At 39.4% G+C, this 15,688-nt stretch overlaps 2 long non-coding RNA genes across 4 annotated transcripts in view; one reads left to right on the top strand and one right to left on the bottom strand.

Moving 5' to 3' along the window:
* LOC116282690 (uncharacterized) overlaps positions 1–8,753 on the bottom strand; it is a 131,822-nt gene extending 123,069 nt beyond the window's left edge. For both annotated transcript variants that reach the window (XR_012078596.1, XR_012078597.1), the window contains exon 1: positions 8,572–8,753. This is a non-coding gene — a long non-coding RNA (uncharacterized lncRNA). The remainder of the gene's footprint in view (positions 1–8,571) is intronic.
* LOC140700238 (uncharacterized) lies at positions 5,217–15,669 on the top strand. 2 transcript variants are annotated; one of them, XR_012078594.1, is made up of 6 exons: positions 5,217–5,335; positions 8,587–9,042; positions 11,814–11,947; positions 12,063–12,142; positions 13,266–13,349; positions 15,177–15,669. It is a non-coding gene; the product is annotated as an uncharacterized lncRNA (long non-coding RNA). The 2 variants fall into 2 exon arrangements; XR_012078595.1 differs by having other exon boundaries at positions 13,254–13,349.
* The last annotated feature ends 19 nt before the right edge of the window (positions 15,670–15,688 follow it).

Here is a 15,688-nt window from a genome sequence, read left to right as displayed (position 1 = left end):
AGTGAATGCATTCAATAAAGTGCTAGGCAGCAGGCAGGGGTCCTTAATTAGATGCACAGACAGCATCCTGGATAAATCTTAAAAGCACAGTGTTGAATGAAGAAAAAATAAGATACAGAATATAATCTTTTGCATAGTAACATTTATAGTTTTAAAACCCATTATGCTGAAATAATATCGTATTTATTAACAAGTATATCTACCTCCATGAATAAGCAGAATGAGAAGAGGAACAATGGGGTGGGAAATACAGGGAAAAAATAATAAACTGTAAAATAAGAGAAGAACACTGCATGGACTGATGATGAAGTGAGCCATGAGCTGAGAAATACGTCACCCAACTCTTAACACCTGGGATCCCAGAAGAACCATGCACACAAACAGGAATCACCCTTACTATAAAGTGGAGAATGACTTGCAGGGGGCAAGAGTCAATGTGAAATATCCAGATACGAACCCACTGTGATTTTCCAGGTGAGATGCAGTGGTTGGTAGACTGGACTAGAATAACGATGGAGATGGAGAGAAGTAGATGAATTTGAAAGTAAAAATCTGTAGGATATGCTGCAGGATTGGCTATGGATGAGAGGAAAGATAGGGAGATGTCAAAGCTAATTCCTAAGCTTCTAATTCTGATGTTATTATTCTGATATAAAACAGCAAAAATTAGTGAAGGAATTTCCTCATCATTTTTGACTTGGTTGTATATTTATAATTTTGATCATCTACATAAAATACAGCCAGATAGTAGTACTCATGAAGGTTAACACGACAGTATTTTTCTATTGATAGATGCTTGAATTGTGTTTTATGGAATTCATACTTCAGATTCTGATTCATTTCAACTTCAGACAAAGAGATGAATTAAATCGAGTCCAGTTAGCACTTTAGATCATGGGAAGTTACTAGATTAAAGAAATAATCTTTCAAGCTCCCCAATTCTAGGCTTTGTACTTTGCACGCGGAGCATTACTTAAACAAACTGAGATTGTGACAAATGAAGAGCACAGAACCTGATAACATAAAACAAAACCCACAGCAATTATTCGCGGTTGACTGAGGTTAATTTAGTTGAAGCACCTTGCAAGAGATAAACACACACGAAAATTTAAACTGAAACTTAAAGTGAATATCTCTAACTATTGGAATGAATCTTTTCCATTCCCATCTTTCAATTGTGCTCCGTACCTTTATGATGGCACTTATCACATTCTGCGGTGAATTATAATTATCGGTGCTACGTGTTTTGTGTCTTCTACCCAATTATAACCTCTGACTAGAAAAGGACAAGGCTTCACTTTTTGTATCCCACTCACCTCTCACACATTGCTTAGTGCATAATGACTGTTCAATCTATGTTTGCTGAACTTAGGTATCTTTCAAGTCATCAATTTTAACTTCTGCTGAGACTTCTTTTTAATAGTTGGATCCACACCAGTTTTCCTAAGAAAATTAAAATGACTTGACAAGCATGAGCTTATATTTGATAAACCCAAACTGTGGACCCTGGAACACTGTAAGGGCTGTGCTAACATATATTTTGAAACTCCATCCAAAGAACTCATCATGTTCTTTTCTTTTTAATTTTTACCCCCTATTCTTGTTACTGTTATTGTTCTGACCCAATTATATACAAAGAGGTGACTATTATATTTCAGCATCTACTCCTGGCATCTGAAAAGCAACTCCTTGGCAAGAAATGATGATACAAATCTGGGTCAACAGGGGTTTGAATTTTGACAATCTCACAAAAAAAGAGGAAAACAAGGGAATCTGTATGTGAAAGTGCTTAGAACAGTGATCAATAAATCCTCTACGTGTCTTAACTCTTCTCTACACACCACCTCTCTCCCCCTACTCCAATTTACTCATTCAGCAAACACAGAGCATTTTAGGTAATTGGGACACATCAGTAAATATACCAAACCCAAATCCCTGTCTGTGGAGCTTATATTCAGGTGGATGGGAACAGACAAAATGAAGTAAGCCGCATAAAAGATGGAGAGAGAGCACACTGACACACATAGATGTTGTTGGGGGTGATGAGTACTAAGGAACAGGAGACTGAGTAGAACAGGGTAACACGGGCTGGGGATGTGTGGAGTGTGGACAGGCAGGCTGCAATATGAAACAGAGTGGTTAGAGTAGACCACGCTGTGAAGATAAGGCCTGAACACAGCTTTGAAAGACCTGCAGGAATTAGTCAAACAGCCGTCTTTTTAGGGGAGATCATTCTGGGCAGAAAGGCCTGAAGGGAGACATGCCTGGCATTTTCGAGGAACAGCAAGAGGCCAATGTGACTGGAGGGGAGTGAGCTTGTGGTGGGACGCGAGGCAGAGAAATGAGAGCTGGGTTACAGAAAGCCTTGAGGGACGTTTAAGAACCTTGGCTTCTACTTTAGATGAAGAGCCATGACAGAGTTCTAAGCAGAGGAGTGACACAATCTGAGTTGTATTTCTAAAGTATCTGGCTGCTATGCTGAGAACAGTCTGGGGGTGGGGATGTGGAACCAGGGAGACCGGTTAGTTATCAGAGTAATTCAAGGGAGAGATGGTGGCTGGGACCACGATGATGGCGATGGGATTAGTGAAAGGTGGTCAGCTCCTGCATATATTTTGAAGGTCGAGGCAACACAATTATCTAACAAACTAGATGTTGGATGTGAGAGAAACAGTGGAGTTGGGGGTCACTCCAATGCGTATGGCTTAAAAAACTGGCAGGTTGAAGCTGCCATAAATTAAGATGAGAGGGCGCAGAAGAGGCGGGTGAGGTGTCAAAAGTTTGACTCTGGATGTACTAGGTTTGAGAGGTCTATTAGTCATCTGAGATCTTACCTTTGAACTTAGTTGAAAAAGAGCTCTGCGACTACAGTAAACACAGTATTTGACTGTCTGGGTTCATTTGTAGAAAGGATCGGATACCTTGCACAGGGCGACATAGCATGACAACTGTTGCCATGAACAGTTGTTTTTTCAAACTGCAATCTAGGCATTAACTCATACCCACACTCAGAATCCTCTGGCCTATTTAAGGGAAAACCCGAGAAGGGGCTTATAAAAAAACCTCCCTTGTAATGAAGACATACAACGAACACTCATTAAGAGATTGCATCATGCCAGACTCACTGTCCCATGATCTCACTTAAGGCTCGCAGCAGCCCCATGAGCTGGTCCTGTGCCTCCCTCCCTCTTCTCACATAAAAGGCAAAGAAATCACACAGAGGTTAAGCAATCTGCCAGTAGGCAGCAGAGCTGGAATTTAAACCCAGCATTCTGATTTCCTAGTCTAAAGTTCTCCCTTCAGCTTAAGTACTCAAGCCCTATAAAAATGCAGTCGGTGCTTGGAAGGGTAACCTTGAAAGCAGGTCACCATATCTTTTATGGCAACTGAGGCTGCGACGACAGGTGTGGAGAAGGGGAAGGAGGGCCTGTCTCGTGAACACTCAGCACTCAGGGAAGATGGGGAGTCACAGAGAGCGTAAGAGTGAAAGACCTGGGAGAGCGACGGTTAGAAACCCCAGATTTCACAGACAAGTTTTCCAACTTAATTCTTCCTAAGACTAATTATCCTTCGGAGAAGCTTGTTTAAATAAAACCCAGGGGAGGTGTTTATAACATTAATGATTACAGACATACCTCAGAGATACTGCAGGTTTAGCTCCAGACCACCACAATAAAGCAAATAACTCAATAAAGCGAGCCACAAATTTTTTGTTTTTCCAATGCCTATAAAAGTTACATTTACACTATACTGTAGTCTACTGAGGATGCAATAGTGCCATGTCTAAAAAAAATGCATATATCTTAATCAAAAAATATTTGATTGCTAAAAAATAGTAACCATTATCTGAGATTTCAGTGAGTCATAATCTTTTTGCAATAGCAACATCAAAGATCACTGATCACAGATCACCATAATAAATATAATAATGGAAAAGTCTGAAACTGTGAGAATTACTAAAATGTGACACAGAGACACGAAGTGCAAATACTACTGGAAAAATGGCACCATTAGACTCGTTCATCTCAGAGTTGCCTCACGTTTTCAATTTGTAAAAGAAGCAGTATCTGCAAAGCACAGTAAAGCAAAGAGCACTAAAACGAGGTATGCCTGCACTTTAAATTAAATGAGAAGTGCACATCTTGTTGATCTTGCGTATGTAAGAATAATTTGTTCAAATTTGCCTACAAACAAAAATTTCATACTGCGATTTTTTTGATTTTGTAGTTGATGGACTGGAGTTTAATTTAAAATGTGCCAATAACTAAACTAAACTCTGATAGCACTTACATACCAGGTGAAATTGAGAACTCACCTTTTTTTTCTTTTTTACAGCTAGCTTTCCTGTGACTAAAGAGAATTTCTAGGGAAGTCTCTGTCAAATAGATTAACTATGATAACATTTCACAGTGTTCACCTTCTTTAGACAGGTAATTTAGGCAGGTAACTCCAGGAAACAGGTGGTGTACATGCGGACATTTCTCCTCTTCTTACTACTTGCTCACTTTCAGTGAAAGGAGACCCTGCCTCTTCAATCCAAACCCACAAAGTAATTGATAGCTGATAAAAACTTTAAGTATACTGAGATGGAAAAATGGCTGAGATGTTTTATTTTAGCATATGCCTTCTGACATCTTTTATTTTTAAAAAGAAAGAACCAATGTGCTTATCAATCACTTTCTTTGGCTTTATTTACATTCCTTTTGTTGTAAGTTCATGACATTTTCAGGTTCAAGTGATTGAAGAGCCTTTCTTGCAAGGCATTTGTCTGCTACCTGGTGGTCAGATAGAAAATTGCACTTTCAAGCATGGAAAAACCATAGGTCTATTTCTGAAGTACATTAAAAAATAATAGTAATAGTTCAAATTGGCGTTCAGAAGTCCATTGTCTCTCATTTTCTAATGAGGTTAAATCATTGTTTTCTTCTTCTAACATTTTGTTTTTTATATTTTATTTATTTATTACTGTATTATTTAATTATTTTGTTTTGGCGGGGGGGGGGGGATTAGGTTTATTTATTTTTAGAGGAGATACTGGGGATAGAACCCAGGACCTCATGCATGCAAAGCATACACTCTACCACTTGAGCTGTACCCTCCCTCCAAATCATTGTTTTCTTAATTTCACTGAGGCTTTAAATATTTCTTTTATTATGATAGCCTAATATTTATACAGAAAAATGTTTCTTTGCTTTATTTCGAGTATTCAGAGCTATAATCTGGGACATCAATCATTAGGGAACAAAAAAGGAGAAAAGTAAAACTAAGAGTCATTCCTGGAACTAGGAGGGAGACTGGTGTTTCCCAAGATGCTTCTGAATTGCTGGGATGACAGGTAAGACCAAGGCTTTCCTCTCTTACTCTTTTTCATAACACACACACACGCGCGCGCGCGCGCACGAAGAGGACAGGCTTTTCTTGGCAATGATTATTCGTTTTTTATAATTTTCCATTTTGGTATCTAGCCCCAAAGCGGTGTGGTAACTGCTCAGTCCAACCCAGAATTCCTGGAAAGACAACTGCTCAGCTTCTCCTCTCTAGGTTTTCTCTCCTGCACGTTAAGTCCCCAAATCCCCTAAGACACATGCACACCCAACGGGAGGTAGGTTTACCCTTCCCATCTGTAAGTAGCTCTGCAAATCCATAAGCAGAAGCAGGATGACTGAGAAACGAATGAGGCTTAAGCTCTGGGTTCCTCACTGGCAGCAGCCAGCCCTGTAAGAGGCCCTAGCAAATGTTTTCACAGCATCATATGTTTCGATATGATTTGTAAAAATAAAGTGTTTTAATGTAATCTGTCAAAACCATTTTTCACTATGACTGGCCTTTCTTTATACTTCCTCTATGGTGGCCTTGGGCATTTTGGGTTTGGGACAAGGGCGCGCTGAACCGCAGATACTCCATCTTAATTGTAATTTATAAAGACATTTTGGAATGTTTCAATAAAACAAATGAGAAATTATAAGCTCTTGATGTAAAAACATGTGGATATTATTTTGCTATTTCAAAATGCATTTAATAATGAACCAAGAGAACATTCAGATTCATATGAGGGACATATGAAAAGAAAAGATCACAAAAATAAGTGACAAAATTAATACAAATTAATCTGATACTGAGGCATAACTTATAACAATGAAAACAACAAAAATTAGATCATATCCAAAAGAGTAGTCATTAAGAGGAAAAGATAAGCTTGAATCGAAGTATGAGTAGGCTCCTAGTTTGATAGATTATCCAATCAAAGGGAAGTATTTCCTATGATCAGAGTGGGAAAAGATAAACATTTCTTTCTGATTTGAAAAGAAATACTGACAGAGGAAGAAAATCATAAAAACTGATCATGCATGATCACTACAGTAAGGTCATCAGTAACAAACTGTTTAGAGAGTGTTGACCTAAAGTAAATAGGCTGCCAGATTATTTCTCCAGCAAGGTTTACTCAGATCAGCAGAGAATTGCAATAAGGGCTCTGTAACCACAGAGAGCCACGTGCAAGTCTCTGCATAGCAAGGGAAGAACACTTCTATAGAGAGGAAAAGGAAGTTGGGAGGCTGTATCAAACAGAGTCCGTGGCTCTTCACTGGCTGAGTCCTTGCCAGGAAAAGAAGAGGAGTCTTTCTTCCTCCTGTTGGGCTCCTTCAGGACGTAAGACCTCTCTATTCTGGTCTCTCCACTTTATTTAACTGAGGTTTCTTTTTATTAATTTTTTACAAGTATTGCCGATTCAAACAGAATTAATGTTAAGAGAAATCACTGAGCAAAATCTGTCCTGAGAATTTATAGCTTATATATGACAGAAGGTTTTCCAAATCTAACCATGGTCCTAAAAAATTAATTTGATGTCCCAAACATCAAGTTATGAAGTTGTAAGAAACTCTTCTAAACCACCAAAAATAAAAAGCAAAGTTTAATCAGTTTAGAGGAGATTGCTGAATTTTCTATCTATTCTTTCCATGGAAAATGTTATAAAATCAATGTTGTATCAAGAGGCAATTCAAAAAGCAAACAGCAAAAAGAAAAGAACATGAAAGGGAAAGTTAGAAAAAAATGGTCATTTCAGGTCATTTATAAATAAAATTATATAATATCTGGATTTTGTGGTATTTATCAAGTTGTGAAAATTTAGAATTTCTTATGATTCTAGTCTCACTCTAATTGCTCAGTTTTTCCACCTATTATTTATTTGTGATTTTTCTTAAAATACTTCATTTTCTATCTGCCCTCAGTATAAACTTCAGGCCCCTCAAAACCAGAATCTACCCCTATACACACCTTCACTGTATCTGTTACCAATTGTGAATCTCTTCTCAACTCTTATAAAGCAAAGTCTCTCTTTGTCTCTCTCTTTTTCACACACACAAACACATTCAATTGTGATTCAGTTTCCTCTAAGGATAAAGACCTGGGGGCTTTCCGAAAGTTATCTCATTAACATAACAAAAAGACACCTTTCTTGCTCTCATTACAGGAAATACCAAGGGCTTTAGGATCTTTGTGCTAGGAAAGGGTTCACAGAACAAATACAGTCTTCCCCAGGTATTCAGGGGGGGATTGGTTCCCAGACCCCCAGGGATACCAAAACCCAAGGATGCTTAAGTCTCAAATAAAATGGCTTAGTATTTGTATATAACCTATGCATCACATCCTTCTATATACTTTAAGTCATCTCTAGATTATTTTTAATACCTATTAAAACATAAATGTTACGTAAATAATTGTAAATAAAATGTAAATGACATGTTTGCATGTGGCAAACTTAAGTTTTGCTTTTCGGAAATTTCTGTAATTTTTTTCCCCAATATTTTCTATCTGAGGTTGGTCAAATCCTTGGATGCAGAATAGGAAGATACATAGGGCTGACTGTATTTTTGTTATAAATAACAATACCACCCAGGGCTGTATGGCAGGACCTAGCAGTAAGGCTAAGTAAGAATCACAAGATTGCAGATACCCAAAGTGCAGTGAATATTCAATTGGTAAATCACTCAGTTTATGGCACACAATCACACAAGACAGGCTAGTCATGTAAAGAAGAAAGAGAAAAGGAGGTAACAAACCACTCTGCAGAGATCCAGGAAGGAGGTGTCTCAGCAGAAGAGGTGGTCCCCCAGTCCAGCAGCAGGTCTCAGGATCACTGAGAAGTTGCCTCTGCTCTCTCAGAGCAGAGCCTCCGGCGTGGAGACCCGCTCTCAACAGCTTAGAGTCCGGTCAGGTATCTCTTGGTCTCATTTAAAGCAGTCTGCTAGTCGGGTGTAATAATTATGCCCGGTGGGGTCTAGGCTTCATGGGATCTCCTTCTGTTCCAGAGAAGTCGTTCCATGGATGTTACCAAACACATTTCTTGGGTAAGACTTGAACATTCTCACAGCCCTATACCGGACGTTTCAAAACATCTAATACGCAAATTCACACTGGCCACCGCGACTCCATCTTGAATTACTTAGGTTAAATGCTATGAGTTTCATACACGATGAAGAGAAATAACACAAAAGAAATCACATCACAGCAGGTTGCTGGTAACCACCGTTCCAGCCCTCAACTGACCTTACTCTGTTTGTAACAACATACTGAGTTGTCTTTCAGCCGCCACAGGACAAAACCGCCAAGTCATGCAGCCGGAGCATGCGCAAGAGGGAGAAATTCTGACTCGACACCCGGAACCGAAGTTTCGGAGAACCAACGGACCAGGCCGTGACCGGAACCTGAACGCAGGAACACTTTCAGAAGCTAGGTCTCCGCTGTCCAGGAAGGTGTGGTTCTTTACCGTATCTTACTGTAAAGCGCCAAGTTTCAAAGCCCTCCAAGGAAACCTGCCCTGCCAGTGCTTGCACATACCGAACCTCCTCCCCTAACTCATAAGAACTTGAGTGCCTCCCAGATCGGGACTGAGATTTGAGCTGCACCTCCCAGCTCCTGCAGGTCGCCGCAGTATACTGGCTTCTCTGAGCTTGGGGCGGCGGCCCATTGCTAGGTCACACTGCTACCTGACTGGTCAAATTTTGAAGCAAGTCCTTTGCGAGGGTTGGACTTCATTCACAGGTAAGCACTCACAAAAGGAAGCCGTAAGTTTAAAATTAGAATGTAAAAGAATTATGATAGGTTTATGGGTTTATTGAAGAATCTCTATAGTGGGTTTTGTTTTTGTTTTTGTTTTTGTTTTTGTTTTTTTTTGCTTTTTGTTTCTAACCTCCTTTTCCCAGCAATGTGTTGTTGAGTACCCCCCACCCCACCCCCGCAATCATGGCAATACCATGGACAGTTTCCACAATTTTCTGGTAGCTTATTTTATTGAAATTAAATCTGATTCTATTTAAAACTACAATCTTTATATTTGATACACAGTTCTTCTGCACAGTGTACATAAGCTATGCTCTTCAAAATGTGGTCGATTAGACTTAATTTGACCCACAAGGTTTGCTACTCAGAGGCAAAATAAGTGAGAATAAGCATTTAGAAGCTTGTACAGTAACTTGACATTGATGTAACATCCAAGCCCCTCCTCTAAGTGCTGTATTCCATCACACGGACACAGTGACACTTCTGAAGCCCTCATCTGTGAAACCTGAGAGCCACAGGGAATTGGAATGAAGTGACTTGTCTCCATCTTCTTCCCAGGTATCACATTCTCTTCAAGCCTTGTTGGCACAAACCCTGCAGAAGTTCTCCCTATCTTCAATCTCTTTGTTCATATATATTCCCACACCTCAAGGGATGTATTTCAAAGCTCTCCTAAGAACCATCTCATGGTACTCAGCTACAGAACCAGTGCAACATCAGAGAACAACAGATTTCTACAACTCAGCAATCATTCAGCTGAGGAGTGGGTTTCTAGTGATGCTTTTTTTCTTAAAGTCATCTCTGCATCTTTATGAGAGATTGTATTGAAGCTACCCTCTCTCACATGGCTTGGCCTAGATGGGAGTGAAAGTGGAGATGGTAAACTCTGTCTCCAAAAACTACATTCTCTCTCTCTCTCTCTCTGTCTCTGTCTCTCTGCACTTGTAATGATATGAGAGGTATTGAAGTGAGTTGACAGCCCAAGGCTTTCTTTAGATTGTGGGAATTATGGTAAATTCTGATTTCAGCTTCAGACCTTGGCCATAATTCTGGCCAATAGAAAAATAATACTCTCAGTTTTGTATTATATCTGCCTCAGTAGATTGCATTCTGTTTGAGAGGAAAAGATTGAAACCACCTGTGACGCCCAGAAGAGACCTGGTAAAATACTGTTTCTGGGAGGGATTAGTATTTGAATCAGTAGATGGAGTAAAGATCACCCTCACCCCTGCTGGTGGGTAGTCATGCAATCCATTAAGGGCCTGAATAGAAGGAAAAAAAAAAAAGCAGAGGACGGGTGGATTTACTCATTTTGCTTGGGTTGAGACATCCATCTACTCCTACACTCTGACGTAGATGCTCCTGGTTCTCATGTTTGCAGAAGGCAGATCATGGGACTTCTAGGCCTCCATAGTCACACAAGCCAATTCCTATAATAAAGCTCCTCTTATCTACTTCTCTGTCGAAAATATATCCTATTGGTTCTGTTTCTCTGGAGAATCCTAATGCATCATCCTATTAGCTGTCACATTCTACACAGGCAGCTGAGACCCCACGCAGCTACTATGCAGGGCAGGGCAGTCTGACTGATGAGGGACAGAAGCCCAGAGTTCAGGAATTCCTGACTTTGGACTCAGCTGTTTCCTTTCCTAATAATAAGCCACATGTAGACTTCCATATGCAGGTAGTCTTTCTCTGTAATGAAAGATGTTGCAGGAATTAAAATGTGTTAATATACGTGAAGCTCTTAGAACAGTGCTTGGCATGATAGGCACTTAATAAATGTTAACTGTTAACTATTACTTTACCTACCTAGGATGCTTCCCCATTTTATTTCCATAAAAGTACTCTTATAGAATGTGAAAAATGCATTTTTTTCTTGTCCTCTTTGCAATGAACTTCTTTCAAAAGATAGAAACATTATCCCACCCCCCCCCCACCCACATTCTTGAATCTGGGCTCACCTTGTGGCTTGTTTTGGTCAATAGATTGTGGTGGAGGTGACACTGTGTCAGTCTGAGCCTAATTCTCAAAAGGCTTCGTGGACTTTTGCTTTCTCTTGAATCCCTTCCCTTTGCCATGGGAGCAGGCACCAACCAGCCTATTGGAGGAAAGACACCATGTGTAGGATTGCTGAGCCACCTTGGCTGGGAGTCTGCCAACCTAGCAGCTAAGCTGCTGGTGCTGAGCTGATATGGAACTGATTATTGACGCACGGGGAAGCCCAGCCAGCCAAACCCACAAGAGCTGCCTGTCTGAGCCCAGCCTAAATTGGCGAGCTTCAGAATTAAGAACTAAATAAACGAGTCTTGTTTTCAGCCAAGATTTGGGGTAGTACTCCTTCTCCAATCAATGTCTATCTTAACACTCTTCTAGACTCCTTCCATATTTGTCAAATCTCATGCAACGTTTTACCATCTATTTCAACTAGTATCTCTTCTAAGATTTTTCTAATTTCTTTGGGTATCATGTTATCCATCTGTAATTGAACTGCCTTTTTGATATCTGTGTGCAGTTTGTAGTTCTCTTCCTAGCTTGCATTGTAGTAGAACTGTTAGTGTGTGACTCTTCATGGTTTCCCTACAGCTAACAATGATGCTTGGTAGACATGAGGCTGTGATCCAAGCCTGGCCACTCATGCCGTTTTTTCCCATAGTGTTTCCCTCAGAAGATAAGCACCAGAGCCAAGCAGGGCCATTCAAAGGCTACCTGTACAAAATCGACTCTGAGAAAAAGTCTAATTTTCTTCTTAGATTAAGAGCTATAAGGATGTATGTCTGGGGCTGCAAGGACTAGGAGAGGAACAGACAAGTGAGAGAAACTGACAAGCAAGGAGACGAAGGACCACAAACCAAAAGAGGAGACAAAGTTGAGCTGACAGAGAGAGGTAAGAAGAGGCGAGAATTCTATCAACATTGAGACCCTGGGTCTGGCCTGATTAAGCAGTAGTGAATTCTCTTTTTTACTCAAGTTCTATTGAGTCTTGTTTTGGTGACTTGCAGCAATATGGAATCCATCCAATCATCCTGTGAACTGAAGAAGGTTAATAGAAACCATCATCCTAGAACTTTATCATTTCCAGGTAATGTGTTATCTAAATTGGGCACTTCTGAGAGTTAAAGGGGGTACTGTTTAGTAATTATTCTGAGAAAACAGGTGTTAGATGAGAGTGTCCATGGGTTTCCTAGAAAAAACAAATGAGCCTGGATCTGCAAAGCTGAGGACCGGAAGCTGGAAAGTTCTGTTACAAAAAATTCAGATACAGACCCTCTGTGGGTCTCCTTCTGCAGAAGCCAGTCAGGCCTTCACACTTGTAGCCTTTTTAGATACAAAATGCAGTTAATGTACAAAAGCCCACAGGAAGCAAGATTTATTGGACAGGTAGCAATTAAACTCTTTGAAATTATGTTGTATTCACATGGGATATTTCTTAAAGTTCTGTTTGTGACAATTCTAACTTACAGAATGAAAAAACAGTACAGGTCTTAGTCTATGTGTGGAGAATTTCCTTTAGGATATTGTGTTTTTTGCCCTTGGGGCCGGGGGGTGCTAAATTAATATCATGTTGAACGTATTTGTTATATAAATGTCATGCTCAGGTAAAACTTTGTGTTGGCAACACAAAAGAACACAATGTGTGACTAAGGCTAGTTAAATGTTTTGGCTTCAATTAACTCTTTTTTTTTCTATATAAGCTAAAGCAGTGGAGACAATAATAATTAGTTCGCAATCTCCCATTCCTCATGCAGTGGCTTAGGGGGTGGTGGGGGAAGACTAATTAAGAGTGGGTAGTTTGTGTTCTGTGGGAGAGCAGCAATAGACAGGACCACCACACAGGACTGTTGTCAGTTGAAAGTAATATTATGGTGCCCGTCTTGTTTGTCTGACTACTGGCTTGAAACCCAACTTTACCCTTCATCGTTTTTCCCATGGAATAAGCAACCAAATATGTGGGGATAAATCAGCAGTGATAAGTCAGTCTATGTGTGTAGAGGAGGTGGTGGTGGTGGTGGTGGTGGTGGTCTTCTAAAATGTTTATATCAACCTTCACATTCATCCTGAGAATAAAAATCAGATCAGAAAAACATAGGAAGTAAGTGATAAGGATTACCACTTTTACCTTTATGTTCTTTTTTTTTAAATCAAAATAATAATTAAGGCTTTTTTTCTTTTCAAAAGCATCTGGTATTCAGTTCTCATTTCAGATGAACTTCGTGGGTGAGCTACCGAGAACTGAGATAGACCCCAAAATAATCCAGAAGCCATTCTGTGAAGTTGACAAGTGAAAGGTAATTCCTTTTATGAAATATTAAGCACCCACTCCATATGTAAGTACTAACTGCAGGGGAAATTAAAGTGGTAAAGACACAAAAGGGTATATCATAAGACAAGCTAAGAAAAAAGCTAAGAAGATGAATAAAGATCACAATGGGATTTGATGATGGAGTTGATAACTAACATCAACCTGGAAAAATCAGAAGGAGGTTCTTGGAAGAAAGGACCATCTGAAATGGGCCTAAAAAGTTGAGGATTTTTTTCAGGGGAAGGAAAGAGGCATTTCAGAAATAATCAAAAGCTCAGGGGGAGAAAAGTTTAGGATAGTTTCCAGGACTAGGTAGTGGTCAACTTGGATGACAAGATAGAACAAGTTTAAAAAAGCAGCGCTGTACAGTCACGAAATACACGTTTCCAGCCAAACTTGTTCCTAACGTTAGCCTGTTAGTCCACACACTATGTTAGCCCTGCACATTCTCACACACGCACACATCCCATCCCAAACAAATACTTTGGAACTGGTGGGTCATAATCGACACTTTCTTGTATCTTCGACACAAACACTGCTAGTCTTTGTATTCAATTTCATCCTGAAGAAAAACTTGCGATATTTCTCCATGTCATGGAACCCTGTAGCTTCTATTTCACAGTCCACGTACTGGAGTTCAGCATCATCACATTTCATGTTCTACATTTTGCCCTTGTGGATAGGAGGGCACTATAATGTTCTTCTGCAACATCATGTCAGTGTTTTGGTTCAGAGACTCTTGACTAGAAATTTTTTTTTTTTTTTGATGGGAGACCCTTTGGAGGATTTTGAGCAAACTCATAGCTTCAGGGGGAGTTATCAAGCATCAATATATAGGAAAAATATATATGTGGAGGAATGGTAATTAGGAAAAGTTAAAAGTTCACAAAAGTCCTAGTAAAAATTACTGAGGTTCTTTTCAAAGGTAGCAACAGCAAGAACAGGTAAGAGAATATAGTTTCAAGAGACTTTGTCAAAGTAAAATCTAAAGAATCTAAGAATTGATGTGAATGGCAAGTGAGAGAGATGACTACATTTGAATAGAGAATGGTAATACCATCAGTAGAAATAAAGGGAAGCAGAGAAAAGCAAAGTTTGATTTTGGACAAAAGGCATATGAACTTATTCACTGGTGTATTCTGTGTAAAGCTAAGCTTTCCAAAATGTTAATTATTTGAAGCAATTAATTAGTCTGTCGTAGGAAAGAATGATGACATAATAAAAAGTTTTCTTAAGAAGACTCCTTTCTTCCACCAATATGAACCAGCATTTATGGTGTACCACGTGCTACACTATAGCTGGGAGGGCAGGAGACAAAAAAAATTTTAATAATGAGTATGATTTCTCTTTGTTAGTGAATGAGATGAAAACCATGAGTTTACTGTTCCCACAGGCGTGGACACTGGTCTACCTGATTGTGGTAATCATGTGAGACCAATCTCAATTTTCGCCGTTCATATTGTTTGTTTGTTTGTTTTGTTGTTGTTGTTGGGGGGAGGTAATTAGGTTTAATTATTTATTTTTTAAATGGAGGTACTGGGGATTGAACCCAGGACCTTGTGCATGCTAAGCACACACTCTACCACTGAACTATGCCCTCCATACCCCCAACACCCCCATATTGGTTTTAGAACCTAACCCCTCAATAGCATGTGTGGTCTAGAATGGAGAAACACAAGGAACTTCACATCCAAATATTCAGGTGCCTTCAGCATCTGGAAGTTTCTCTATCTTCATGCTTTAAAAGAACTTAAAGTCATTTGATAATGAAGACAATACTTCCAGTCTAGTATCTGATACTTTTACTTCCCAGCAGCATAATACCACTTTGGTCAGCTTGAACCACTGCACAATTTTGCAGCTCTTTCAGAAAAATAACGAAAACAAGTAGACAAGATCACATGCAATGGTGAGAAAAATAGTACTATCGCCCAATCTTTCCCCATAAATGTGAAATACCCTTGATTCATCTCCACACTGTGTATTTATTATAAGCCCTTACAGCAAGGGATTTTGTTTCTTTCCATTTTTTTTTTTGTAGCACCAAATAGACACAGTGGCTAACAACAAATAATTCTGAAAAGTCAATGCAATATTTATCACGTCAGAAATTTTCTAGATCTGTACTTTTTTATCCATGTCCCTGGCCTGAAATAGTCTTCATGAGATTAAGCTGTAACGTAAGATTGAGATCTCACTCTGTTTCTGCCACTGATGTGGATTGTTGATCATAATTTACTAGTATCTTTTTGTATTCTACTTTACAATAACAAAGTACTTTTACATACAGTGACACTTATTTTTCTGACATGTATTTTAATGTAA

This window comes from Vicugna pacos, chromosome 12 (assembly GCF_048564905.1).
Source record: "Vicugna pacos chromosome 12, VicPac4, whole genome shotgun sequence".
Taxonomy (NCBI): Eukaryota; Metazoa; Chordata; class Mammalia; order Artiodactyla; family Camelidae; genus Vicugna; species Vicugna pacos.
This window is presented reverse-complemented; position numbering and strand designations above follow the sequence as displayed.